Consider the following 27,537-nt stretch of genomic DNA (forward strand, 5'->3'; position numbering starts at 1 on the left):
TGTATCTCTTTGTAAATAAAAGCGACAAACACATTTCAATATTCATAAGACATTTCTGCTCAAAACAGAATCGATTGTACGATTCCCACTATATCATGAGCATGCGTTTATGAATCACTCACAAATATGGATGATACCAGGTGTTCGGGAAAAGGTGAGCGTAAAAAGAACGAGGTTAAATATCTTATGTTTCTCCGGATTTCTAGTCATACGTGTCATCCCCCTCGATGTTCAGGGCAAATGTGTAAGAATTGTACCATCCAGATGATCCACCTGATGATCCAGGTGACTGTAAGATGATCCATCTGCCATAAATGTTTGCCAAATGTATTGATTAATTTGTAGAATCTAGTTCCTGATAATTGTGTATTGGAGATTGGCGGTAGCAAGAATTGTGTTAGTAGTCGATGTATTAACTGCAACTACATGTGTTTCATTTAACCAGTGTTAAATTGTAAAACAGAATATCTATACTTGGTTAATTGGTTAACTTAAAGATTAGTGCAACTTTGAGAAACCAACGACCCAGACAAAATGGAGTTGTAATTGACATTCAGACAAGTTGTGGATAAGAATTAATGGGTGGATGGGTAACTTGCGTGAACTAAACGCAGTTCGGTTTTGCGACCATTGGGGTCTATTTCAGCAAACACATTCTTATGATATAGTCGGAATCATACAATAGATTCTGCTTTTAGCAGAAGTTTCTTATGATTATGGAAAACAAATTGTCGCTTTTATTTGTGCCCCAAGTAATGCCAGTTCATTGATATACCCATATATATCCTTAACAGTGATCTCGATTTTCTGCTGAAACAGATTCCCGGGGGCGTAAAAGGCAAACTTACATGAATGGGTCACTAAAAATCAGTGATGACACCAGGTGTTCGCCAAAATGGTAAGCATGTCCCGCGTTCCGCTACTACCCGCCACTCACACAATTTGCATAAAAAAGTAAGTAAACACACGTGCAATTTGCTATATCATGGCTGTGAAGGTAACCTCGTGATCTCAGGAAATGGAAACCTACGAATAGCTCATGGTAATGAAATTCATCGAAATATCTTTTTAAGAATTGTTTGGCTAAAATTTAATGGAATTGAATTTTTAGGCGTGGAGAAAGTCGATGAATGCACATTACCATTGTTACAACGTTATAATGTGTCTCAGTCTGTCTCAAAAGATATTTACTGAAGAACAAAATGTGTCTGTTTTTTTAAGCAAATAATAGATCTTGACTTAGGATATGTATCAGTATTTTGCAATCGATTTACAAAAGCGTTAATTATATATTCATTCCAAAGACGCGATAATCTGCAGACCTAATAAATGAGAAAAAACATCAGATTTACAACGACAGAAACCATTTCAAATCGAAGAAATGTACAAAAAATATTTAAAAAACTTTAACACAAGTTCTCGCCTCGTGTGCTGGCGACATAGAAATAAATCAAGAGCAAGGACTTCCGTGCTTTAAGTGACGCTTTTTCGAAATTCTGTTTAAAATAAAGAACTCTCGAAAATTAGTCCGACTTGCAGTTGAGCTGAAAACTAAAACAGAGTTATTCCGGTGGTGTTATTTAGACATATGCTCCAGCACGAGTAGAAACTAGCGTCTAAATTGGCCCGCCAACGTGACGGGTGGCGGGTTATACAAAACTAGGATTGGGTTTTCTCCGGTTGCGAAAAAAATATATAAAATTCCGTCAATTTGTGTGGTTTTAGAGGAAATGTGAAAACCAGCTGAATAAGTTAGTCCACATTTTAAGCACATGTATGTGGAATCCAATGTTGTGGAAAAATAAGACTTTTTTGTTTGTTTTGAAACTATTAGATAGGTAAAACTTTGTTTTTATGAGAGTGTATTTTCACAAGATTCAAGAATATCGTTGAAGGGAAGTAGGGGTTGAGGCATATATTACGTGCATATTGCAATTGTTGCTGTATGTATATCAATTGATTCAGAATGGCTTAAGTATCCTTGAAATGGAAATGAATTCATTATATGAATGGTATTATTAAAACTTCTTTGAGAGGCATTTAGAAATTGGAGTACGAGAATGGATATAATTATATTAGCGTACCAAGCATGTAACTTTACAGATATGTAAAATCGTATATGCATATGTAAAATGCCATTACAGTTTGTTTTATTATGTAAAAGTCAATTTAGAGACTTTTCATAAATGGTGTGTAACAATATGCTTTCCTGCACAAAATCCAATTTAAATTGTTTAAGGGCTGAACGTTTAAGTTTGTTCATTAAAAGTCTGTTCTATATATTATATATTAAGTATATTAAAAATTTAATATAAAACGTCAACGCCAGAGAATAATCAGTCTCGGTTATCCACGAAATTGATTCCATTGAGCGTAAAAAGCAAAAGTGCGATGGAAATTATGAATGGATCAGTGAAAATCAATGATGACACCTGGTGTTCGTGAATAGACAGAAAAAAAGTAATGATAATTCTGCGGATTGTGATTTGGCTTCTCGCGTTTTCAAAGACATTTGAATAGAAAAAAACCTCGAAGTCATGGAGACTATACAAAAGGAACTGATGGGGAAAAAAGTGTACCGAGTTTGTTTTCCATGTAATTGAAAATTGAAAAGACTGTTGTTAAATTTGATTATGCTATTTAACCATCACTCATTCCTGCCACAGTCTATTAAGTAATCTTTGGCTGGTTAATTTTGTGTAAAAAAAGATTGGTTCGGTATAGACTGAGTAAGACAGTAATTTGCAATCACATGACCCCACCATGTTTGATTTGTGGTGAAAAATGCAAATGTATTGATTTTCAAAGATAAGATGTCCACGATACCCACCAGTGGTGTTTTGTGTTTTTTTATATTTCGTTATTTTAAAATCAAATTCTATTTTAAAAACTAAAACCACGTACAAGTACTCTTTGAGTTTTGAGTAAACCTTAGTACAGTTCAACTTTTGGATATAATATCGCTAACTTTATTTTCAGTTGAAACTCAAACAAATGGTAAAACATCTGAGACGTGTACAGTAAACTACGGTTATAACGAACTCAATACTACCACTAATTTTAGTTCGTTATAACCGTGGTTCGTATAAACATATATACAACATGTATACAGCAAATGGACGGGACAAAATACAGTTCTTTATATCCGTTAGTTCGTTATAAGTGTGTTCGTTATAAACGTAGTTTACTGTAGTTTCTTTTGCTCCTCAGTTTATATGCAGTTAACCGTAATTGGAGACAGACAGCGTGTTAGCGTGAGTCGGTGGTGGGTGAGGGTGAGGGTGAGGGTGAGTGTGTGTGTGTGTGTGTGTGTGTGTGTGTGTGTGTGTGTGTGTGTGTGTGTGTTAACACATCACATACAGCTCACAGGCTAGGGTCGGTGGTGGGGATTCGAACCCTGGCCTGCAGCGTGACAAGCTTTAACTACCTGGCTACCCCCCCCCCCCCTCCAAGGTGCTTTAAGTATCAATAACTTTTCCCTCTTCTAAATGTTTCTTCTACGTATGCTGGTTTTATGTTGAATATCACCTTTTCGTGAACACCTTGGTTCACCACTAACACATACTCTTGATATGGTCGGAATCCTATGAATATGGAAACAATTTTGTCGCTTTAATTTATTTTATTTTATTTATTAAGCATTTGCTTCAAACAAAATGGCGGCGCCCAGTCAAGACGATCTGATCGATAATCAAGATCTATATTGTGATAAGACGGGTATTACTCAGCAAAGTGCATTAAATCACGCGAGCACCATGATAAAAAAATTTAAAAGATTTGGAAAATATCTGTTAACAACGAGTTGGCGGTCCACATGCTTTGTAAATCCTGCAATCGACCGAAATCTATACGACGGTTTACGAACCGGATTTCGATTTCATTGCGCGATTTTGATTTGACTATGCACAGACTCGTTAGTCCAGCCAAAATGTAACTCCATAATACAAACCTAGTTCGGCAAGGGTGGAAACTGAACTTTTATACTCAGTTAGCTCTCTCGCCTCGGGTAGATGCGTTTCCTCATGTACTAATGTGGATCTCGAAACCGAACAATTGTGAATGCCGCATACACAATTTCGACCACTATCGGCTAGCACAACATAGCACACAAAACTTCACTTTCGAATACATTAAGGTTGTCATCTAATAAAGAGAGAGACAGAGAGAGAGAGAGAGAGAGAGAGAGAGAGAGAGAGAGAGAGAGAGAGAGAGAGAGAGAGACAGTGATTTCGCCACACCCGGTGTCTTTACTGTAACTTTACGATGAGTGTAGATTCCTGAATATGTCCTTACGACATTGTTTGGACTTTTCAACTTCGAACAATGGTCACCGTCATAAACTCAGGACATACCTTCACGTTTTGCGAACACCCGGTGTCATCACATGCTTATGATGTGGTCGCAATCCTTAATGGATTCTTGAAACTCCTAAGATTATAGAAATGGTTTTGTGGCCTCTATTTTAAGAGGATTCTCAAGCAGGTTCTTGTTGTTGAGTGTTCCATTTTCTATGCTAGAGATATGTAGAGGAATACTCATAAATCATTGAAATATTACTATTTACCTTGGGTAATATGACGACACATATTTATTCCCCGATTTGCGACTACGCCAGGAATTCTGTATCATAATCATTGGTATTCATATGGTTCAATTATGGAAAACGTCATATAAACAAAATATTGGCACAATAAAGACTTTGTTAAGTTACTGACACGATGGCAGCACACATGACGTGTTTAAATTGGTTTCCCATTTACATCGTCAACATGGACTAATCGCTGATAGTTTGATTCGCTTCACGACATTCTCATGTTTGTTTTTTGTCAGTTATGTTTTCCTTAGTCTACGCTATCTGTTACTCGTAAAGATCATCATCATGCAGAGCTAAATGCTTCCACAATAACGGATCTTTGCAAGTGGTAATGTGGTGAAAAACTGTCGAATGGATGGTTTCCTTGTTCGACATTATTCATGCATAAAGTGTATATTTTGAACCATATGTTCTCAAACAAATAAATAAAGCGACAAAACCCTTTCCGTATCCATAAGAAATACTTGCTAAAGGAGTGTCGATTGTACGATTTCGACTGGTTATCGTAAGCATGTGTTTACGAATCACTATACTACAGTAAGAAACTGTTATTTGTTTTCCTTTCGCAGACAATCGTATTTGGTGCCTGCGTTGCCAAGAGATAGAAACAGGATAGTTTGGATGTAGTTAAATGGTTCGGTGAAAATACGAAGGAGGGTGTTAATCTTCTTGAAATATGTGTTATAGACAATGTATATATGTCGTATTTCTTAAAATGACTTGTTGTGTGGTGTTGAGCCCAACATGTATGGAATTGGTGGTGAGGTGAGGTGAAATTGGGTTTAACGTTACGTCCAAGATTATTGCACTTATATAGCGACGCGCATGCACGCCAGACAGGATAACAACAAGTACCATCTTTAACATCTTTTAGTATGAACCCCGGACCTTCCGCTCTCCGGGCGGACGCTCTATTTCTAGATCACGGAGGTGGTCGTAATTGGATTGGAGTGTCGTTTAGGAGAATATACGTTCATGTGTTATGAACACCCGGTGTCATATATTCTTATACGGGAATACTATCTGTTCTTACTCTTGTATGTGAAAATGAAGACTCATGAATCTTTAATTATAAAGTAGAATGTTAGTAGTCTTCCACACTGTTTTTCGAAGGTGACCATGTTTTTGAATAAGAGTGAGTGAGTGAGTGAGTTGGGTTTAACGCCGCTTTTAACAGTATTCCAGTTATATCGCGGCGTGTCAGCTTAATGTGGGAGGAAAGCCCGAAGTGATGCAGGCCTCAGACGTTTACCACTTCGGTGAAACCCACGAGCACGGGTATGGTGCTGACAAACCTAGAAACATAATCGGGGCGAACCGGGATTCGAACCCACAATCATAGGTTTCTGGCGTGCCCAAGGGACGCAACTCTGCACAGCGAATCCCGGCGCCTTAGACGACTGGGCCACCCGTGCCCCCTTTTTGAATAAGAACTATACTCAACGACAAAGGAAACACGAATACCAATAATGTTGGTTTATAAGTGAAGAATTACTCATATTCATGAGATATTAGATTGGTTCGATGCACAAACGAACATACTGTTATGTTGCGTGAACCGACACTATTGAAAGCATCACATGTGACGTCACAGATCCAAGACCCGAGATGCACCATTTGTCTCGTGCAGGATTAGCGGGTGAAGTTAAAGGAAATCACGTGCAGCATATCGTGATAAGAATAAAGACACAGTGGTAACACCTGACTGATTGCTAGTTTTGTCATTAAGAGGTACACATTGGAAACATCTCTTTTTAACTTACATACTTCTCTATATGTTTCTATGGTTCGCGTTTCTTTTGGCTGTGCGTGTATATCGTTATATCCAGAGTCATGAAAAGAACTTTACGCTAAACGTAACAAACAAATAAATACAGAACGAACACTGTCCGTTTTCTGACAGATTGCTAGTTTTGTCATTAAGTGGTACACATTGGAAACATCTCTTTTTAACTTACATACTTCTCTATGTTTCTATGGTTCGCGTTTCTATTGGCTGTGAGTATATATCGTTATATCCAGAATCATGAAAAGAACTTTACGCTAAACGTAACAAACAAATAAATACAGAACGAACACTGTCCGTTTTCGTGTGGCACGATTCTGAAACAACCACAGCTATTCCATTAAGTCTATCATACAGCAGTAAACGATAAACCTTCAGTTGCAACATTACCCTCGAACACCACCAGAGACATAAATACAAAAGTATCTTTTTAAATGACACGAAAAGAGAAAAGTATCTACGTTAATCCTAGAGCGTTGACATATTTTTCGCTAGAATCCGTATTCGTATCCTCTGTTCCCTTTGATGTTTTGGCTGGTGAAAGCCTGGCCCCACTAGACCCGGGAAGAGGGGCTCAGGTTTCTCAGAGAGTACCCCAGTGTTGTCTCTCAAAACATGACTTTTGGAAAGCGCCCGGCTTCGTCCCCCGCAAATGTAATTACAGATTCGCCGTTTCCTTCATCGAATTCAGATCAAAATTGAGGTGGTCTCCAGATTTTCCCTTGGCCTCTTTTCCGCTTGCGGTTCTACATTTTGCATAGTTTGGGCGTTAGAATTACTCATATGAACTTGAAAGTTTGCATGCCTTTGTATAACATATGAAGATCCGACTCGGACATTTCTACAGCCCGAACTGCAATAAACAGGAAAGTGCATTGTAATATCAGACACGACCACTCCAACAGTGCACTACAGACACTCCAGGAATTCCGTTTGTCGTGTTAATGCATGGAACTAATTTAAAAAATCAACGTTAAATATTTTGCAGTACATGTAAGTAGGAAATAAACTGTCATCTTTGTATTAAACATGATGCACAGATGTTATAAAGTTGGTGCTTTGACAGTACCAAGAACAAATACTCATCATGAACATGTTTTAATAAAACCCCAGATGTTGATATAACCAGTTACGTTTTTGGATGGATGGGTGTTACATTGTTTAAAGTTTTTTTCAATACACGAATAGATCTTGACGTGTGTAAACTAGTGCATTGGCTTTCAGCTTCGTTTTGCAATGGCACTTTTGTCTACAGCGTAGTAATTGATAAAATGTATGAGTTTACAAAATATGTTTCTGCATTTATTGGGTTTTTGCTTTTTTAACTTGAGAAGTGCCGTAATTCTATTAAATAAATGTATAAATGATTAAACATATTTCTTCGTCATATCTTCATCTTCTTCGTATATATCTGATTCTCAACACGAAACTGACCATAGGCCTATAATATTTCAACATAGAAACGTATAACCGATAGTTAGTGAAGTATAACATAATTTGAAAATGTATATGATTTTCCACGTCACATGTATCAAACTTTTGGTACTGATTGAAATAAAAATACACGTCAGTAAATAGAATGCAATGTTGAAATGTAATATTCTTTTTATGCGCTTATGTGACCGATTAATCTTCTTTGAAATTGTATCACACAACTCTTTTTATTCGTTCTGCTCTTGCAATGTGATCTGATATGAAAAGAACGATGCGAAATGTGTTGTTATAATTGTGTCTTGTCAATATGCACAGCAGTACTGACAGGAGATGGTTAAAGAACATCAACACCAATACAAATTATATTAGTAAATTTTACCATAAAACATTCTACGCTGCCCAGGTGCAAGAATTGGTTCTTTAACGAAATATTTCTAATGACGACATAGTCAAAATGTGTTTTGCAGTATATTGATAATTCACGGACTTATGAATTTCCCCGTCTTTCCTTGTGTTTCATCGTGACAAACAAACATTGCAACAACAGGCATGTCGTCCACATGCACTGCCGAGCAAAAGGTTTATTGTTTAACGCGACACTCAGCAATATTCCAGCAATATGACGGCGGTCTGTAAATAATAGAGTCTGGACCAGACAATCCAGTGATTAATATCATGAGCTTCGATCCACGCAATTGGGATCGATGACATGCATCAGTGAGCCCCACCACCCGATCCCGTTAGTCGCCTCTTACGACAAGCATAGTCGCCTTTTACGGCAAGCATAGGTTGCTGAAGACCTATTCCACCCCGGATTTTCACGGGTCGCGAAAGAAAGTATACATCCATGTTTGATGTCGGCTAAAAATGAAACAAACAAGAAATGGCTATTCGATGACGATGCAGTATTATAGTTGTTTCTTGGACCTCAAGTTTGCAGTGTTGCAGCGACTGCTTTTAGCCCAGTAGCGTTCCCATAACGTTTGCAACGTTTTGGTCAAATCCAAAGTTTTTCAGAATAAGTTCATAATACATGGAATATTTGACATCATATAACACAATCTCACTTGCATTTTTCACTTACAATGTATTTTCAAACACTAGTATCGGACTTTAATGAATGTGTCGCCATAATGATAAATCAGGCATTATCAGGATATTGTTTTTGCAGAAAGCCATAATGTATAAATACATTAAATCAAAGCAATAAACTAATTTCCATAATAATAAGTAATCTGCATTGTACGATTCCGACTATATCGCGAACATGTCGTTATGAACAATTTCTAATAATGGAAAGGTGAGCTTATCCTTCCCCAACGGTGGCGCCTGTCACAAACACACGCAAAGGCAAGTCAATTGTTCACCTGAAAATACACGGGAACATATGTTCCAAGTAAATACAAAACGTCAGTGCAAGAGAATAAAGGGCAAAATAGCAGTAAAATTATATGAATGGACCACTCAAAATAAGGGGTGACGCCAGGTGCTCTCGAAAATTAATTAATTAAATTCAAGTTTATGTAGCTTAGACAGAAATTATGTTATTTTTGGAAGCGGCGGAAATTTGTGGAACCAACAATGTGTTTTGGTAGGTAATCATAACCAGGTGCCAACGTACCACACTTTTTAGGTATTCTATTGTAATACAGACTTCCAGGGACTAAATTTAATTTTCACTTGTTAAAACTAATAAGGCACTGTTTGCTGTTAAAAATGCAATTTAAGTTTGGTAATACGCCTTTTAATATACTGGTTAAACTGTTTTAAAATACAACCAATTCAACTTTATGGGGCTAAAATATGTTTGTTACTGTGAAATCATTCCATGCAATGTGTTTGTAAATTTGCTTTTGGTAAACCTGTGTCCATTATATAAATATTGCATTGTCTGAATGTGGCAGATATGGATTGGACATTTCCAATATATTTAAAAAACTGGTAAAATTTTGCACATGACAGGTAATAGGTAGATGTACCCCCGACAATGTTATACCTTTAAGAAAATTAGATGACAGTGGAAGAAGCACATGATCATCGCATCGTAAACATTTGTTAACTAGTTATGTTTGTTTGTTATATTACGCCTCACGGAAAATTCTCCAGGTAAATGACGGCGGTCTGTAAATAATCGAGTCTGGAACAGACAATCCAATGATTAACATCATGAGCATCTATCCACGCAATTGGAATACGACGACAACATGCATAAATCCAGTCAGCGAGGTTGATCACTCGATCCCGTTTGTTTAATAATTATAGATATGGAGAGGTTTGGAATGCACACAGTTTGGGCGATGTAATGTCATTTTTAAGCATCTGTTAACAACGTTTGCTTCATGTAAAAGTGTGTGAATCATCAAGAGCATGTTATCCAATTTAGTGATTATCTAGAAAAAAACTGATATGTAACAGGCATTAGAAATTTAGACGCTTATTGTTTTAATCAAGCATATGTGATTTGCCCATTCATGGTAACTTCGGAAGACAAATAGGTATAAAATGTGTACTTTTGGTTGTATTGAAGATGAAATAAATTTTTTCATGTGTCCTGCATAGTTTGATTCGAATAGGTATTAATTGTTGTTTAACGCCACACGCATCAACATTCCAGCTGTATTCTCTCAACATTCTGTGAATAATCGAGTCTGTACCAATCCATGAACATCATTCAATGCTGTTAGGGTACGATGACATGCAATCAACCAATTCGTTGATTCTGACTACCCGATCCATTTAGTTAGCTGTCGACCAGCATAGGCTGCCGTGGCCGATATTCACACCCAAGTTTTAATATATGAACATGAGTCTGTGACCCAAGTTGAATTTCTTAGGAGAATACAGACACTTCAGTATAATCATGTATACACATTCTTCTAGAGACTTGCTCGTATTTTGATGTTCTCAGGAAGTTTGCAAAATCAGCTTTCTTCATTCATATTAGCCATACATATGTAATAACGAATTTAATTACATGATATGGCTCAATATGTTCACACCGACTGGCGATCGCGGTCCGCTCTGAACCCGCTTATCGACCAACACTGTTAATGTGAATAGTGCTGGAAGAGAAGTGTTCTAAGCCCAGACTTGAAGGACTGTAGTGTTCCTGATTTCAGCGTGAGAGGAGTGAGTCCCAATAAGAAGTAACAGACACGCAGAAAGATCCGGAGCCAAAGTTCTTTAACTTTGATCTTTGAACCTATAGTAGGAATTGTTGATTCCTTGTTGATGTACTTGATTCTGTCCAAAACTTGCATTTGTACGAAAAAAGGCTATTTGTCAGCCATGTTGTCTTGTTATTGTTACACCGATAATTCCGCCACTTTAAAGTGTGACATTTCCAAGGAGCAAATTAGAGTCCTTATTCGATCTCGTTCTTTGCATAGTGTAACTCTTAGTTCCCAATCGTGATGACCAAAATTCTGTTTGTGCACGTGAAGACCTAGTTTCAGACTTGACCATTCTTATAAACTAGTGCTATGGAATTAACAGCAATATCCTATAAAGCCCCAACCTCCATTTCCACACACTTTAACCACGCTATAAAGCGTTGGCGGGTGCCCAGTGTGGCTTTGGCTAGCCCGCTGTCTGTGAACAATATGTCGGGAGAGAGTGGTGCTTAGAGGGGAGCTATATTTTCTAAATCAACACCTGAGAATTCAAAACAGTGTGATTTGGAAACAAACAGTTTGATTCGAAAGCATCCAAGAAATGGCTATGATCTCCTTCTGTGTGGCCATGATACTGAATACATTCTTGGACGATATTATTCAGAAAATATTATGATAGGTTAATACCGAAAACAAAGAGTTTGTGGGAAGAAATTAAGGCGTTTATTGAGCGAAGACCACTGATCCCCAAGGCGCTTTATTCACGTCGACCATTTCACACACAGAAATAACTTACATTTTAGAGAAATTATTACAATCGGTTTATTTAGTTAATATTAATATATTTTGTGGACAGGAGAAATGGTTTTAGCCAAAAACTATTATGAAAAAATATCTGTTGAGAATGACCAAGAAGGTAAACAATATGCTGCTGAATTGTTTTGCTGTAAATATGTCACTGGAAAGGAATAAAAGGAATAATTTAGAATTACAAATCCTAACAAATCTGAGGTCTGTTATATCCAAAACAATGTTTTACGACAAATCCGTTGATTTGTGAGATGTTTGTATTGTTATTATCATTTGCCTATTTGTGTCAGGATATTCTTTATCACATATATACATGTACATTAATTGTTTTTGAAAATGAATAATAATATTAAAAAAACGTATTTATCTTACGGGCAAATCTATACCGACAACAGAAGTGAACGGAAGAACTTGTCATAATTTTCACATGTTTTTTTTAATTTTTATTTTCACACATTGTTCTGATATCAGATATCAGTGAGAAGATATGGTGGTTTTACTAAAATCAAAAATCAAACGACAGTGTTCCTTAATATCAGGAAAAGTCTAGTTGAATATATGACAGAGTTGGGCATATACAAAAGAATCCTTATTAGGCATTGAGTCAACAGAAGAATTAAAGTCTTGCAACTTTTCGTCAAGAAATTTTGACAAAAAACATTACTTGAAATAGTTTACAATATGGCAGCACTTCTAGAAATAATGAGGACACCAATTCAATAATCAATTATGAATGACGAACAGTTGTATGACTTATATTCATGTACACTTTTGAAATTTCAAACAATCAAAAACAATTACAATTCTACTTTTAACCTACACTCGTCAGTGAAAGCTGGCCTTTCAACGACTCACACAAGTAGGTTAAATCCCGTTTGATAATTTAACTAGGGGCATCGCTAACTCTGACCTCCATCTTGGGTCACAAGGGACATCACCCCCGCGGGTGTTTACAGGCCTCTTGAGGTGGAAGGAGAGATGTTATTTCCCTGGTTTATACAGAGCTACATCAAAGAGGGTTTGATTCCGGACGGAATTGAGATTTCATCAGGGGTTGTACATTGAAAGAGAAAATATGGGTGACTTCGTGTCTAGGGCAAATATCCGGAGACAAATTGTCTCCAAAGTCTGTTTAAAATATATTTGATAAAAGTAGTTTTCTTCCGGACCAGAGACGAGTATATAGTATACTCTGGCAAACTGACAGTCCTTTGTATATTTTCATATTGGGATACAGCAGAGAGAATTGAGGCGAAAAAAGAACCATTCGTTCAACAGTAAAGTGCTATTCCTGTGTCATTACAATGGGCAGAGTCAAATGGGAAAGTGTGTCCTGTGTTTGTCATGTTCCTTTGGAAGGTATTACTTTACTGGCAATGAAAATATATGTAATCTTATCATAGTAGTTTTACCACTCTCGAAATTTTGTCCACAAAGGTTATACTTGACATGTATGTTTTTGTTTTGGCCAGTGGTGGAACAACGTGATCAGAATTTGTCTGACAGTGCCTTTTTTTAAAGTTGTTCTTTCCTTTACTCTTTTTGCAAAAATTCATCAAAAATGTTCAAAAGGCCGACACAAATTTCAAATTACCATACAGTTGCTCACATCTAAGCAAAATATAGGTTGTCTGTGTGCTTGATAAAAACAATGTATATATCCCATTTTTTCCTACGGTTATTTAAAGCATGACAATAATTATGATATAGGAAATAAAAACTAACCAAAAAAAATATGTGGAATATATATGGTTGGCTGATGTTGTATACAGGTTGAGGAAATACAACCTATCTGCTTTGTGATGTTTCGTTATATATTTCATTTCGTAACATATTCCCTTTGTCTCTGTTACACCATTTTAATATGATGCATAATGAATTGTTTCTTCACTGTTGCTGTTGTCTGTATAACATGTTCTCTTGGTAAATCCATCTGAAGAGTATTGCGCAAAATACGGAACTGAATATACTGGGAATAGAGTTATTTTCCACCACACAACATTTTTTTCTGGTATTATTCAGTCGTGAATATACACCGCCTTTAAATGTAGACTCTCTCCCTTTCGCGATGTCAACACGAAGTTACGAGAACTCTGTAATTCACGTAATGTTCTTTGAATGAACCTCGAATCTCAGCGCCTATAGGGACATCACACATCTTTGTCAGACAACAGTTTCTTCAAGATAGTTGAAGATTCATAAAGTCAGCCGTAACCTGACATTTTCTGCTCAACACATCTGTATCGCATACAAGGAGAGCGAGGTATGTTGAGGCTGGTATCACATGCAGATACACTCACAAATAGAAGTATGGCTTCACTCATTACCACAACTACGGTTCCACCAAGGCAAGAAGACAACGCAGACACAACCACCATTTCCAAATCCCAACTCCTTCTTCAACATTGGGATCCTGTTTACCCTATAGTACAACCGGAACAAAGAGCCAATACTCTTTCTTCATGTTAGATTTGCAATCATAGACTTTTTACCATTCAGATTGGATCTGGTAGTGTCATTATGCTGGCTTCACATGGCAAATTTTCGCTGATTTGGGGAAATGCATTTATGCACATGTGATATAAATTGACTGGTAAATATCTTTACTTTAGTCGGCCATCTGGAAAATGTTCCTTGTCCTCCATACCTCTTTATTTCTATGATTATTTTTCGTTTGTTAGATAGCAACGTTATGTGAAAATTGTACATAAACTTTCCCCGCCACAGTCAGACCCATATCAGTCGGGGAGGCTGGGCTGCTGCAGTGTAACAGAAGTGTAAGTAAATTCTATTGTTCATACCTATAGATAATTACATGCCTTGCACGTTCAGTCAACGATATTGTACCCGCTGTAGATGCAGTGTTTTTACTATTCTGGGGCCTGGGTGTATCTATAATCGTAAAAATTGCTGTCATACATTTATACATAGCAATGTCGTTGTCGGTCTGCATTGTGTCTGTATGGAGGCTTAACGAGTCTGTGATGGCATAATAGAATTCCATGTGTATTTTGTGCTAAGTCAAACTGAAAATGTGACAGTAATGATTCCCTTTAGCTCCTTGTGTTATGAACATTACAGCATGCTATATGACATATAAAGAGTTCCGTTTTGGTTTTTGGAAATCATTATGTGTTTAAGAACTATATCATATTCCATCTTCTTATTTTCAAAGTGGAGAGTAAATTATGTATACCGATGGGTTTTTTTGGTAGGAGATATTATTCTTTCTTTTTGTTTTCAAAGTAGAAAATGAATGATATGTTCATTTGGTAACTAGAACTTAAGACTGGTTCCATAATTATTCCACGAGTCATTGTGTGATAGGTTAGAAACTGGCGTGTAAGGGATATGCACATACACAAGCATCTGTCTAAAGGATAGGGCAGGACATGCTTAACATTTTTGCGAGTGTCTGTGTCATCACTGATTTTCAACGATCCAATTATATAAGTTTCACCACTAGTTAGCCTCTTACGCCCAATGGAATCTGTTTCGGTGGACAATCGACTGATAATTCTCTGGCGTTGACGTTGTATATTTGGCTTTGAACAGAAAGAAAGCATGTGTTACGAGGTTTATTATTGCTTCAGTTTCTTTGGATCTTTTGTATGGTTAGCTACTACCCAAACTTGTATAGCCATGGAAAGAATAATGAGCTCCCAAACTCCTTTAATTTAATTCTTTCTCACACCCAACTCGTTTGAGGCTCTTCATGAGCACTGTAAGCCTTTAACAAAAAAACCAACATATTTTAACCTCGTGTGACTCCTTACAATAAAAATGTCACTAAGTCCGACAGGGGAACGGGTGCACTCTTTCTTACGCGTAGGTATAAAATCCTTACGCCAATTTAGCGATATTTCTTACTCATTGTTGGTGGTGCGAGTTTAAGTGCGACCTCCGGAAATGACAAACAGAGGCCCAAAGCCACATGGGACATTTGTTTCAAAGTTCTCGGGTCTTCAAGTTCACCTCCCGTTTGTAGCAGCGCCTCTGGGGCGACACGAGTCTTCCGAAAGGGGAGACAACTCTGACTGGACTTTTCGTGAATGTAGAAGTTGAGTTACCTGGGAAATCGGAACCACGTTTTGTCATAATTTGGGAAGACAAAACTCTCATCGTTGTTTTAGGTTAGAATATCCAGAACTTTATTTACAGATGATTGGGCACTGCGGGAAATGTATGGTTACAAATATTCGTGTGGTTAACATTAACAAAACAATAATTGCATTGACTACATGCAACACACAGCTAATATGAGTGAAGTGAAACGTTTGATCTTTTCTGAAGACCTGCCTATGTTCCACCTGTACCATTTGCCAAGACCCTTGGTCGAGTTCTTGGTGTCTAGATATCAGCAATGAATCTTCAACACCCATGATAATCCACATACATGTAAAGTACAAAAATTAACTACGAAGACCACCTTCCTGAATTATAATCAAACTGCGCCCGGCGTGTCCAAGGGTAGTTTCCTCCAGAACATATCAGCTCTGTGCGAGTTGTATGAGTCCACTGTTCCAATACCACAGTGGTAGGGAGTAAACATTAGGGGAAGGGACTGGGTGCGAATACAAAGACTTTTATGTACGCCATGACCGATCTCCCTCCCTGGCTTGGGCTCTGGAGAGAACATAAGCACAATGGAAATGCCAAATAGAACCTTGGCGCTAGCTTGTACAATCAAAGAAGCATTACTGTGATCGGAATCAGGCAGCGCAGATAGCCAACATTTCTATCTCAATTGTAGAATAAACACTTGTGACATTTTCGCCTAAAATGTCCTAATGACGCCCAGCTATATTGTGTTTTCTCTTGGGACAAGACAGTGTGAAACGAAGGCATAATAAACAAAATAAAAGTAGAGAGAAGTGTTCCGAATTATACCACAGTGGTACTAATGATGTTTTTGGACGTTTTACACCCATCTCATAGGTTCTTTGTCGACAACTTAAATCAAGAATTGAATGGTTTGAATTAGGCCATCAGATATATTCATGTCCCTGATGGCTGTAATGGGTGGATGATGTCTGATTGATGTAATGTAAGAAGGTTATTCCGACGATAATTTGAGAAGCCATGAATCAAACTGACAACGGAGGCCCAACATATATCCAATATGTTGTCATAGACAGATGCAAGTCAAATTCCATAGCTCTCACAATGAAAGTATTCCACACAGCCCAGCATAATCCCACCTTGCTTTCGTGACTGTAAGACCTGCTGTGCTGTGGTGATTCAGAGCGTTGTTGTCCGCAAGTTCATCTCGTACAATAATGTTAATCAAACCTAAAGGCCCAACACTTGCCAAATAAAATTTAAGGCTAAAAATTTCATCAGTTTGACTTGAACTAACACGCATTTAATGTGTTATCTAAGCTATTGCGTAATATATGATACAGTAATGGTAAATGTTATCTGAATTAATGCATGATAAATGATACAATAATTATACCGTTTTACCTGATCCTTGCTCATTTCCAGAATGACCTACTCCTGACCTAAAACCTCGTCACAGCTAACAAAAAGATACAAACATTTTTCCCAAATCAACTCAAATAAACATTTCTTCGAAATTTCATCCTTTAAATATATCCTTAGAAGCATACTATTAACAGCCAAATTTGAGCAATTAAATGTGCAACATAACTGTAAAAACTGTTTTTATAACTGTAAAAACTAAACATTTTATAATTGTTCACCAAACTTAGTCTTCTCACATGGAAAACCAATGCCCTTCAAGTTGAACAGACACCTAAATTAAAAATCTAATTTTCTGTCATCTGCTATTCCATTTACACTTATGGTGAGAGATAATACAATTAACACGCCTCCCACTGGAAACAGTGCTGAAAAGTAATCATTTAAATGACTTTTACGTTTCACTAATTTGATCAGAATCTGCTGCATAGGTTTACTAAACTCAGGAGAGTAAGCACATCCTGTTTGTTTGCTGTTACATCACCTAGTCCACAGCAAGTGCAACCATAGGAACACTAACGTTTCTTTGGGAATCACTATAAACCCTTGCATGCGTGTCATCTTAAGCAGTTATGCTGACGAGATAGATAGATATCCGTAAATGTTTGTTTGACAAGAGTAACGTAAATGGTTTCCAATGCCTATCATATCTGGAATTGTTCCCATGAAATGTTTACTGTTAATGCAGGTTGGCATGTTTTCTCGGTGTTTCATACACGTGTACTCCTGGTTTGACTTTATGATACTCTCTGTGTGGTCATGTGTCGTGGCAGATCGGCCTTTATTCTTTAAAGTCACCGTTATATTCAAGGGTGCACCCGTGAATATCCGGGGTAGAATAGGTCTTCAGCAGCCCATGCTTGCCGTAAAAGCGACTGTGCCTGTCGTAAGAGGCGACTAACGGGACTGGATGGTCAGGCTCGCTGACTTGGTTGATGCATGTCATATTATCCCAACTGCGTAGATCGATGCTCTTGATGTCAACCACTGGATTGTCTGGTCCAGACTCGATTATTTACAGACCGCCGTCAAATAGGTGGAATATTGCTGAGTGTTGCTTTAAACAACAAACAAACAAAACTCAAAGGTGAGTGAGTGAGCGAGTTTAACGCCAACAATAAAGGACAAAGATAACTGATCAAATTAACTGATAACTGAAACAAACAATGATGATTATATGAACTTTGTTGCTTTTCCTTTTGTTGATTACTCGACATGTGCAAAAAGGGTTACTCGTAACGACAGACTGGAGTATCTTGATGTTCAATAAAAGCCTATTATAGTGAAAAGATAATTACAACTCATATATTCACACTTCAAATAATCTTTCCCTTTCAAACATTTGGGAAATTTCACTAACCAGGTATTTCATTATCACAATCACTGTGAAGAGTTCAAAGTATTTTAGAACAAAGCGGACCAAATCCCTACACCATTTTTACCAAATTGGTATATTTTGGAATTTGTTTCAAATTCATTTTAAAAATGTAGATATATGTAGAAATACTATTGGCCCATCAGGTCAGGAAAACAAAAGTACCCTTCAAATGAGGAGACAAAATGTGTCATTTTGAGCTCTATGCTTTATTTTACAATCACAGTAAGATAACGAGAACATTACCAAAGACACTTTTGGTGTTCCGTATATTCAGTTAAAGGAGTACTACATTTATCAGTTGGTCTGACTGTTTTTCGCTGCTTTGAACAGTTATAGCATGGCAAGACAGCTTAGTGTAGGAGGAAAGCCTGATTTGATATCGTGATACGCAGGAGCTCGTGTATGGCAAACCAAGGATCAAAATAAAGGCGAATCGTCCGAGTCAACTCAGCACATGAATTAGACTACTTAGACGACTGGAGTACCCGTGCTCGTCAAGCGTTTCGTTGGCGCAGCCGAACCATTATACAGTGCTGAGACACCAGTTTAATCTGCATGGAGTGTTTTCTAAAGGCCCTGAGGGCTCCTTTAAGAGACCAACAGCACTCTAACCCTACCCTAACCCTAGCGTTAAAATACATTGAATTTGTCTGTCTGTCTCTGTTAATATATATGTAGGTTTATAAGCAGAGAAACCCCGTTTATCCGAACGGTACTGAAATTTTGTCCGGATTAACGAATTTCAGAATTAACGAAAAAAAGGAATGTAGTAATGCCCCTTTAACTGTGTATATACGTCCTAGAAAATGGGATCTGGACAAACGAGATTTCACATTTTAAAACAACGTTAAATCGATGTGCCAAAAATACCCTATATTTCTTTTTGGTTATACCATGAGGAAATGCATACAAGGCTATATGGTTTAAGTATTTTCGTTCCTATACGCAACGGATTTTAAAATTTCTCTTGGAAAAACAGGCAGGTCGCGCTTGACTCGATCCTTGTTAAAATCGCATACGGGTTATTTGGCATTTTAATGTTGTTAATGGATTTAATCATATTTATATTGAAACACTCAGCCACGATAGGTTCACCGGGTGTACTGACTACTCCATTTGGTGGGCTTGTATTTTATCAGTAATGTATTTCCGTAGCATTTGAGTGCATTGAAGCAAAAAAACAGCCTTGAAAGCTCCAGGTCAAAGTGCAGTCCAAAAATTCAACATTGTATGGGTAATGTAAAAAGCTGCGAACTGTAAAAGGAAGCGGATTACGACACGAAAATAGAAAAATAAGGAAGTCAATGGAAATGGGTGGAGCGAAGGCGGTGGATTGATCTCTCTGAGAGTAAATAGAAACCTCTTTATATTCCATTTGATGTAAACTGTAAAACGCATACGAAGTCAGTTTTGATATATATCAATGAAACCTAGACCACCATACATGAAAGGTGGTAACGGTAGACGTCGTTCGAGAGATCGTAAGGCTTCACGGAGGTCAGTTAGAAACGTAACGGATAAGCTCTTACAGCCCGGAATCAATCCAGAGAGTAAATATTAGTTTACGTATCTATTCAATTCAAATTCATTGGTGTTCTGTTCATTCAATGTTTAATATTTACTCATGCAATACTTTGTCAGCATATGGTTGCAAAATTACGTATGTGACGTACCATTTTCATCTATTTTTGTGCATGTTTAATTCATATTGTAATAGATCTTGGAATAGGTTTTTTAGAATTCTAATATGTATAGTAAATAGTTATTGATCTGTATTAGGAGACAATGAGGAATCATTGTATAATGGGATATGTGCATTGTGAAAGTAAATGATTTACAATTTTAGAACATCGACATCGTTATATTATTTGATTAAGACATGTTTGTACAATCTATGTACAGTACGTTCGAAGATATATTTCGGTCACTGCGGTAGACTTCAGAGAGAGATATTCACTGTATCACCCTTTATCACGACACATGTAGTCACTCGATTTCGATATTATCAATGTAAAATATAAATATAGATCTTAATAGTATAGATCTTTATAATTCCTGTACGATGTGCTATAAAACACACTTTATTGCATACTAACATATTCACTGAAACACTGCATTAAGTCACTGAAACACTGCATTAAGTCACTGAAACACTGCATTAAGTCACTGAAACACTGCATTAAGTCACTGAAACACTGCATTAAGATCCAAGACACAACTATTATCCCCGTATCAAACAGATCACCATCGAATAACCACTTTTTGTTGCTTTCATTTTCAGTCTCCATCAAACTTGGATGTATACTTTCTTGTGTCTAGGCAATATTCCGTTTATGCCCCTGTATCTGAATGTGCTGTATGTTATCAATTTTGAGTAGTGAGATTGCACAATTATCAAAATTCTCTGCCTCATGCATTCATTCACCTGATGAAGGAGTAAGCATACACTCTGAAACGTTGTGTTCCTGCTAATAAAGAAGTTGACATCTATAAATTCTCTTCCTTGTGTGTATCACTTCTAAATGCCTTTCAAAGATCTATCAAAGTCTATGTTACTGAAACAATAGAATATAGCACAATAAGTGAAAAAAGCTACGTCTTTAAAGAAATTTCGGTTTTGATAATTCCAAAAAAAGCCGAAATAAATACGTAAGCTAATAATCATAAAGTATTATAAGACGGATTTTCAAATTTCTTATGTAGATGTATCAATCCTGAATGTGCATGCTCGAGTTCATGTATTCGCTACAGTGATGCTCTTCAAGAGAACTTATTCTCCAGACAAGAAACCGACACCTTAACCAACAATCAAAAGCGAAATGATTAATCTTGACCTGAAAACCTTGGTAGGTTTAATAGTTGGAACCTATTACATTTTACGATCTGATGGCTCGTTAATCAGCAAGGTGCCATGTTGGCCATGGTCACGTGACAGATCTTCCGAAACACGTGATATTCGTTTTTGGCACGTGCGTGGTTTTGATTTAATAATTGGCTACTGGGTATAATTAACCAATAACACGCATCCTGTTTCAACGTATGTCGCTAATTAAGTGTCGGTGTGTTTTTCACTTATTATTTTACTAACGATGATAATGCTGATGTATGCCTCCATTTATAGTTTGTTAGGTAGATGAAAAGATATGATTTCGACAAATGAAAGGTTACTTAGTGCGTTGGTTTTGGGCACTGTATCAGGTGCAAATAATTGAAATATCTTGCCACATGTGTCACGGTAAATCATCACGACACGACGCATATTAGCAATGTATAATTGAACATTGCGGGATAAATGTTGACACTTACATTAAATTGAAGGTAAATAACAAGAGCAAATGTCCTATGAGAATAATATTTATTTGATGTCGGCAAAACACGTTTCAAAAAAGGTATTAAATAGGCTGTCAAAGTCTGTATATTCATGTGCAAATATTGGATGGTCGCATGAAATGTTAATGCGGCTGTTAGCCAACTAGAGCCCCGTAAGGTGGATTGGTTTGTATACTCCCCAGGGAGCTGAGAATGTAATTAGAGTGTACATCGAGGTAATAATAATAACAACAACAACAACAATATTATTAATAATAATAATAATAATAATAATAATAATAATAATAATTTCGTCTACTGCATGATGGCTGTTAATGGATATATTTCATTAAATATTGTTCAGAAATTGCGAAATATGTCACGAAATATTTTCTTAAACATACTTCAGACATTGTGTCAGTGTACGTGTGTTCAACTGCATGCGACTCATTAAAGGCGATTTCAATTCAGTTGCAATATTCTACCAGCGTCAGTTCATACACTTGCAATGTTTTGTTGGTGTGTGTTTTATGAATTTGTCTCATCCTTGTTTATTTCATTTATTTCAAGTTACGGGAATAATAATATTAGTAATCCAAAGAAATTAATCATGATAATAAAATTAAGTCTCAGAAAGAACCTAACTTTCCGAAAATATAATCACCAGTGAAACACACGTTTCTGAATTAAAAATGCTTATTGTACATCTGTCACAGTCAGATCACAGTCACAAATCAGAGGTCAATCCTTGAATATAATGCATATAGCACACATGTAGCTTAAATTATTTTTAAAAACTGTTAATTTTGTTGTTGTGTTTCATGTGAGAAAGAATGATTTTTCAATGGTTTTTATATGATAGCGGATATCAGGAGAATCTAGAATACCTACAAAATACTCAAAAGTCCAGTATAAATAAAACTGACCAATGAACAGTGTGTTGATGTGTGTGTAAGACTTACAGTTCGGTCTTGATATTAAGTGTTTATGTGTTACACATACGTTCACATGGTAATAAAAAAATGTCAATACATTAGACGATATATATTTATGTAAGATTACATTTTGTTTGCAGAAATACATTTTAAACAAATCTTAAAGTTTTATTTATCTATTATACATGCATACAGACTAGACCACTTTGTAAAATATTCATCTGGATTTTGGAAATGACAATAACTGTCTAAATAAAAAAATAAAATTTGTTTGAATATTGTGGTGGTATTGTATTGCATTGTATGAATAGTTTTAATGTAAGGATGCCTCCGTCCAAGATTTAAAAAAAATTAGCTGTTGTATCGCCTGCGTTAAGTTTCTTTTTTCACCGTTTGAATCACTAAAATGAAAGCACGAAACATGTTATGCAAACAAATATGCAGGCATAACGTTTGTCTGTTATTTAGACATAGTAATACCTTTAATACGAATGCGAATTATATCTTAACCTTCCTGTCACAGAACACTAAGTCCAAACAAAGCGTGTTACTTGTATTGGCGTGTAACTAATGACAGTTCTGTACCGGCAATATCTTTGGAATGACATTCACTTATTTTCCCATAAAATAATCATCAACTTCGCAGAAAGGATAATTTAACAAGTAGAAAGGGTAATACTCGCTCTATTCTATTTATGTGAACTTTACTGGACATACCTACATGTAAAAATACATTTGAACTGCAGACAAGAAGACATTATGAATGAATTATATTTCAAAGCTTTATGTTGTTTGTTTGTTGTTTAACGCCGCACTCATCAATATTCCAGCTATATGACGGGGGTCTGTAAATAATCGAGTCTGGACCAGACAATCCAGTGATAAATATCATGAGCATCGATCGACGCAACTGGGATCGATGACATGCATCAACCAAGTCAGGGAGCCTGACCACACGATCCCGTAAGTCCCCTCTTACGACAAGCATAGTCGCTAATTCTGCCCCGTATCTTCACGGGTCCATATATTCCCACAAGAAGGTATGAAAGTTTAGAATGCATACACAAGTACAAATTTCAATTGCCACATCCTCACTGTGTTACATAAATTATCGCTTAGTGAATATTAGTGTTGAAACATCGCTTGATTATAAACAGATTAATTGTTTCATGTTTTACTGTACAAAGATAAATTAAATTCGTTTTAAGTATCGCAAGGTTACGACTGAGATATAGACTTCTATTGTTTCTTGTGTTACAAGTTGTTTAACGCCGCAGTCAACAATGTTACAGACATATGACGGTGGCCTGTGAAGAATCGAGAAGTTTAGATCAGATAAACCAGTGATTGTTATTATGGGCAACGCCACACGTCGTCGACATCGGGTGCGATGACACACATTCAACCAAGTCACCAAACCTGGCCACCCGATCCATTTAGTCGCCTCTTACGACCAGCGGAGGTGTTGGGAACATATTCGAACCAGGAATCATTTAATGAACCAATTTCGGGAAAGTGTTATTGGTTCCATAACTGTTTATTAATAAATGTATCTTTAAATAGTAGTTGTATTGAGTTCGTAGGGGTTTCAAATTGACCATGAACATTTCAGTATATACCTATATGCATATGTCTATTAGGAATATAAACTGCAGGGCAAATAATAGTTTGCACCCATGTTTGATTGTGGATAAAAATAGGATGAACAAGAAATGGTTATTCGATGGTGATGTATTTGATATAGGTATTATAGTTGTGTTTTGGACATTTAGTTTGCAGTGTGTCAGCGGCTGTTTTCAGCTTAGAACCGTTTTGATTACGTTTGTAATTATTTTTTTTCAAATCCAATTTTCAAGTGTATACTTTTGCACGGCAGGTTTTGACAATAAACATTACAAGCTGCTTTGTCATTTCCGAAGCATCGTGAGGATTCCTGGTTATAACCGCTCCCCAGTAACCTATATACCTGTATACCTATATGCTTGCCGTACGAGGCGACTAAATAGCTCGGATGGTCATACTCCACAACTACTCCCTCGACGGCGTGTGACGCTGTTGATAATATCCATCGCTGGTTTGTCCAAAATCGATTACTAGTATTTACAAGCTGCAATGATATAGCTGGAATAATACTGATTGCGACGTTAACAAGCAAGCAAACAAATATTTCCGCGAAAATGCCATGTTACTAAGCCAGATAACTGTTCGGTTGGATACGACAGATAGACATTAATTAACATTTCGTTTGAAACAACATGATTTTAATAAAGGGATAGTATAAACGGACATGCTGCTTCATGAAAGTTGTTGCCTCTGTAACGACTGTAACGAAGAGTACTTACCATCTATGTTAGATGCATGGTATGTTGATATAACCTTTGTTTAAAGTAGTATGACTACCAAAGATTTGACAAGAAAATGTTGGAATGAAAAAGAAATTAAGTAGAAGCGACATAAACATTTCCTCAATGACACGAAATTTCAACCAAGATCTTTGTAATATTCCGACTAGCATAAGCATGCATTTATGGATCACTATTACATATTGATGTTACCAGTTTATCTAGCCCCACTGGTGGCACGCATCACAAACACATGCTAAGGCAAGCCAATTGTTCATGATTCCTTACCTTTTGTTGTTCAGTATAAGTATGGTACAAGTATAAAATTGCATCGGACATAAATTCTGTCACTGACGTCAAACGCTTAATCTGTTGCTGTTTGTTTTGTTTTTTTGTTTAATGCCGCACTCAGCAATATTCCAGCTATATGACGACAGTCTGTAAATAATCGAGTCTGTACCAGACAATACGGTAATTAACCTCATGAACATCGATCCACGCAATTGGGATACGATGACATGCATCAACCAGGTCAGCAAGCCTGACCACCCGATCCCGTTAGTCCCCTCTTACGACAAGCAGAGTCGCCTTTTACGGCAAGCATGGGTTGCTGAAGACCTATTCTATCCCGGATCTTCACGGGTTAATCTGCTGCTGTGATATTGTTTGAGCGACTACACCTTCCTGATTGGTTGATCACGATCAACGAATAATCTAAGTGGATGTTTAGACAGCATTATCAAATGTTAACACATGGTTATCAACACATGTTTGTAAGTGGGATAGTCACGGACCGTCCTTCCAGCCTTTTTCACTGCTATTTTCGCCAAATGGAATCTAGACTGGTTGTTCTATGTTTGTAGAAAATTATTATATCTGCTGATCCAAATTGTTCTTGTGGCTAACTCCAAGAAGATTCACTATTTCTTCACTTGTACCAACTACACTTTTATAAGCATAAACATGTATTTTTACACCAAAATGTTTGTTCTAAATTCATTCATTCTGGAAATGGAATTGGTATAGCAAAGATAAATTCAGAAATATTAAAATCCGTTAATAAATTAATATCAGCCTCTCGCAGATTTCCAGATTTTATCTTACTGCAAACAATCGTTTACACTCTCATGTTTTGGCGTATTTGTTTAGAGTAGACTGTGTGTTGATACAAAACAATTACCTCATTATTTACCGTCGTATGTACATTATTGATGATATTGTATGACATTGGGGGCGACATTAATATAAATCTTTACTTGTGTACCAATCCAGCCATAGACACTTTGTGAAATAAATGTCTATAACATATGACACAAAAGAAACAAGAAAGTAATAAATATCAACTCCCTACTACAATATGTATTCCGTTCACAAGACAAGGGACGACAATATGATACTATTCCATTTCGGCCAGTTAAATGGACAACTTTTAAAGTTTGGAAACCTTTGACAAATTGGTAACGCAGTGACAAATAATATGATAACTAACACATTTTCTTCCATAACAAGACAAAAGGTACCCACAATATTATATACTGAGTTATATCTAATCTACATGGAAAGGGCATATTTATTTTCTGGAGAACAACAATTCAGAGCATGTCTGTTATCTACAGTTCTTGACTAAAGGACTCGCTCATGTGAAACGAAATGCTCCCTACAAACCCTCTTATACTTTCACTTATACACATGTTAGTCGTACCGCAGGATTTGATAATATACAAATGTATACACACAAAGAATGCTGGTCAATCATATAATATCTTTTTTTGTAAATACTCGGTTTTTCAATTAATCTCCAGATTTAATATGTGGATGTTCAGGTTAGCCTGAAATGGTCCTTATCACGCCTTGCTCTTAACGCAAGTTAGTTGGATCGGTCAAAATAACAGTTTCAATGATTAAAAGACTCGTTCGATTCCCTGACCTTTTGGGTCTTCTAGCAACCATAATTATTTAAAGAATGTCCACACAAGGTGATTTCGAGTCATTTGCGTAGTTCACTTATAGAAATGTCCGTTGAGTGTTGTTAACATGGATAGTCAATGCACAAAGCAGAAACACTGCGATCAATATGTATAACTGTAATCAATATCGCATTACGATATCAATACAAACCCTCAAATCTGCATATGGATGCATGAAGCATATGTCCAACACACATGTATCAACCTTCTGCACTATTGTTTTCACTTCGACTTTCACTGAGTGTTTTCAATTATAGGTGTTCCTATTATAGACTAATGCTGTATTTGTAAGGGATTCGGGCCAGGTCTGTCCACTCATTGAACCGGGAGGTTTGCCTTAATGCGTTTGACACACGACCGCTTGATCGTTCACATCAGTACTATC

General features: G+C 36.8%; 1 long non-coding RNA gene across 1 annotated transcript in view; it reads left to right on the forward strand.

Annotated features, from left to right (window-relative positions):
- The first annotated feature begins 14,435 nt into the window (after positions 1–14,435).
- LOC124152172 overlaps positions 14,436–27,537 on the forward strand; it is a 60,323-nt gene continuing 47,221 nt past the window's right edge. Inside the window, exon 1 of the long non-coding RNA XR_006863475.2 lies at positions 14,436–14,514. This is a non-coding gene — a long non-coding RNA (uncharacterized LOC124152172). The remainder of the gene's footprint in view (positions 14,515–27,537) is intronic.

This window comes from Haliotis rufescens, unplaced genomic scaffold (assembly GCF_023055435.1).
Source record: "Haliotis rufescens isolate VD_foot unplaced genomic scaffold, xgHalRufe1.0.p SCAF_4, whole genome shotgun sequence".
In the NCBI taxonomy this organism is placed as follows: domain Eukaryota; kingdom Metazoa; phylum Mollusca; class Gastropoda; order Lepetellida; family Haliotidae; genus Haliotis; species Haliotis rufescens.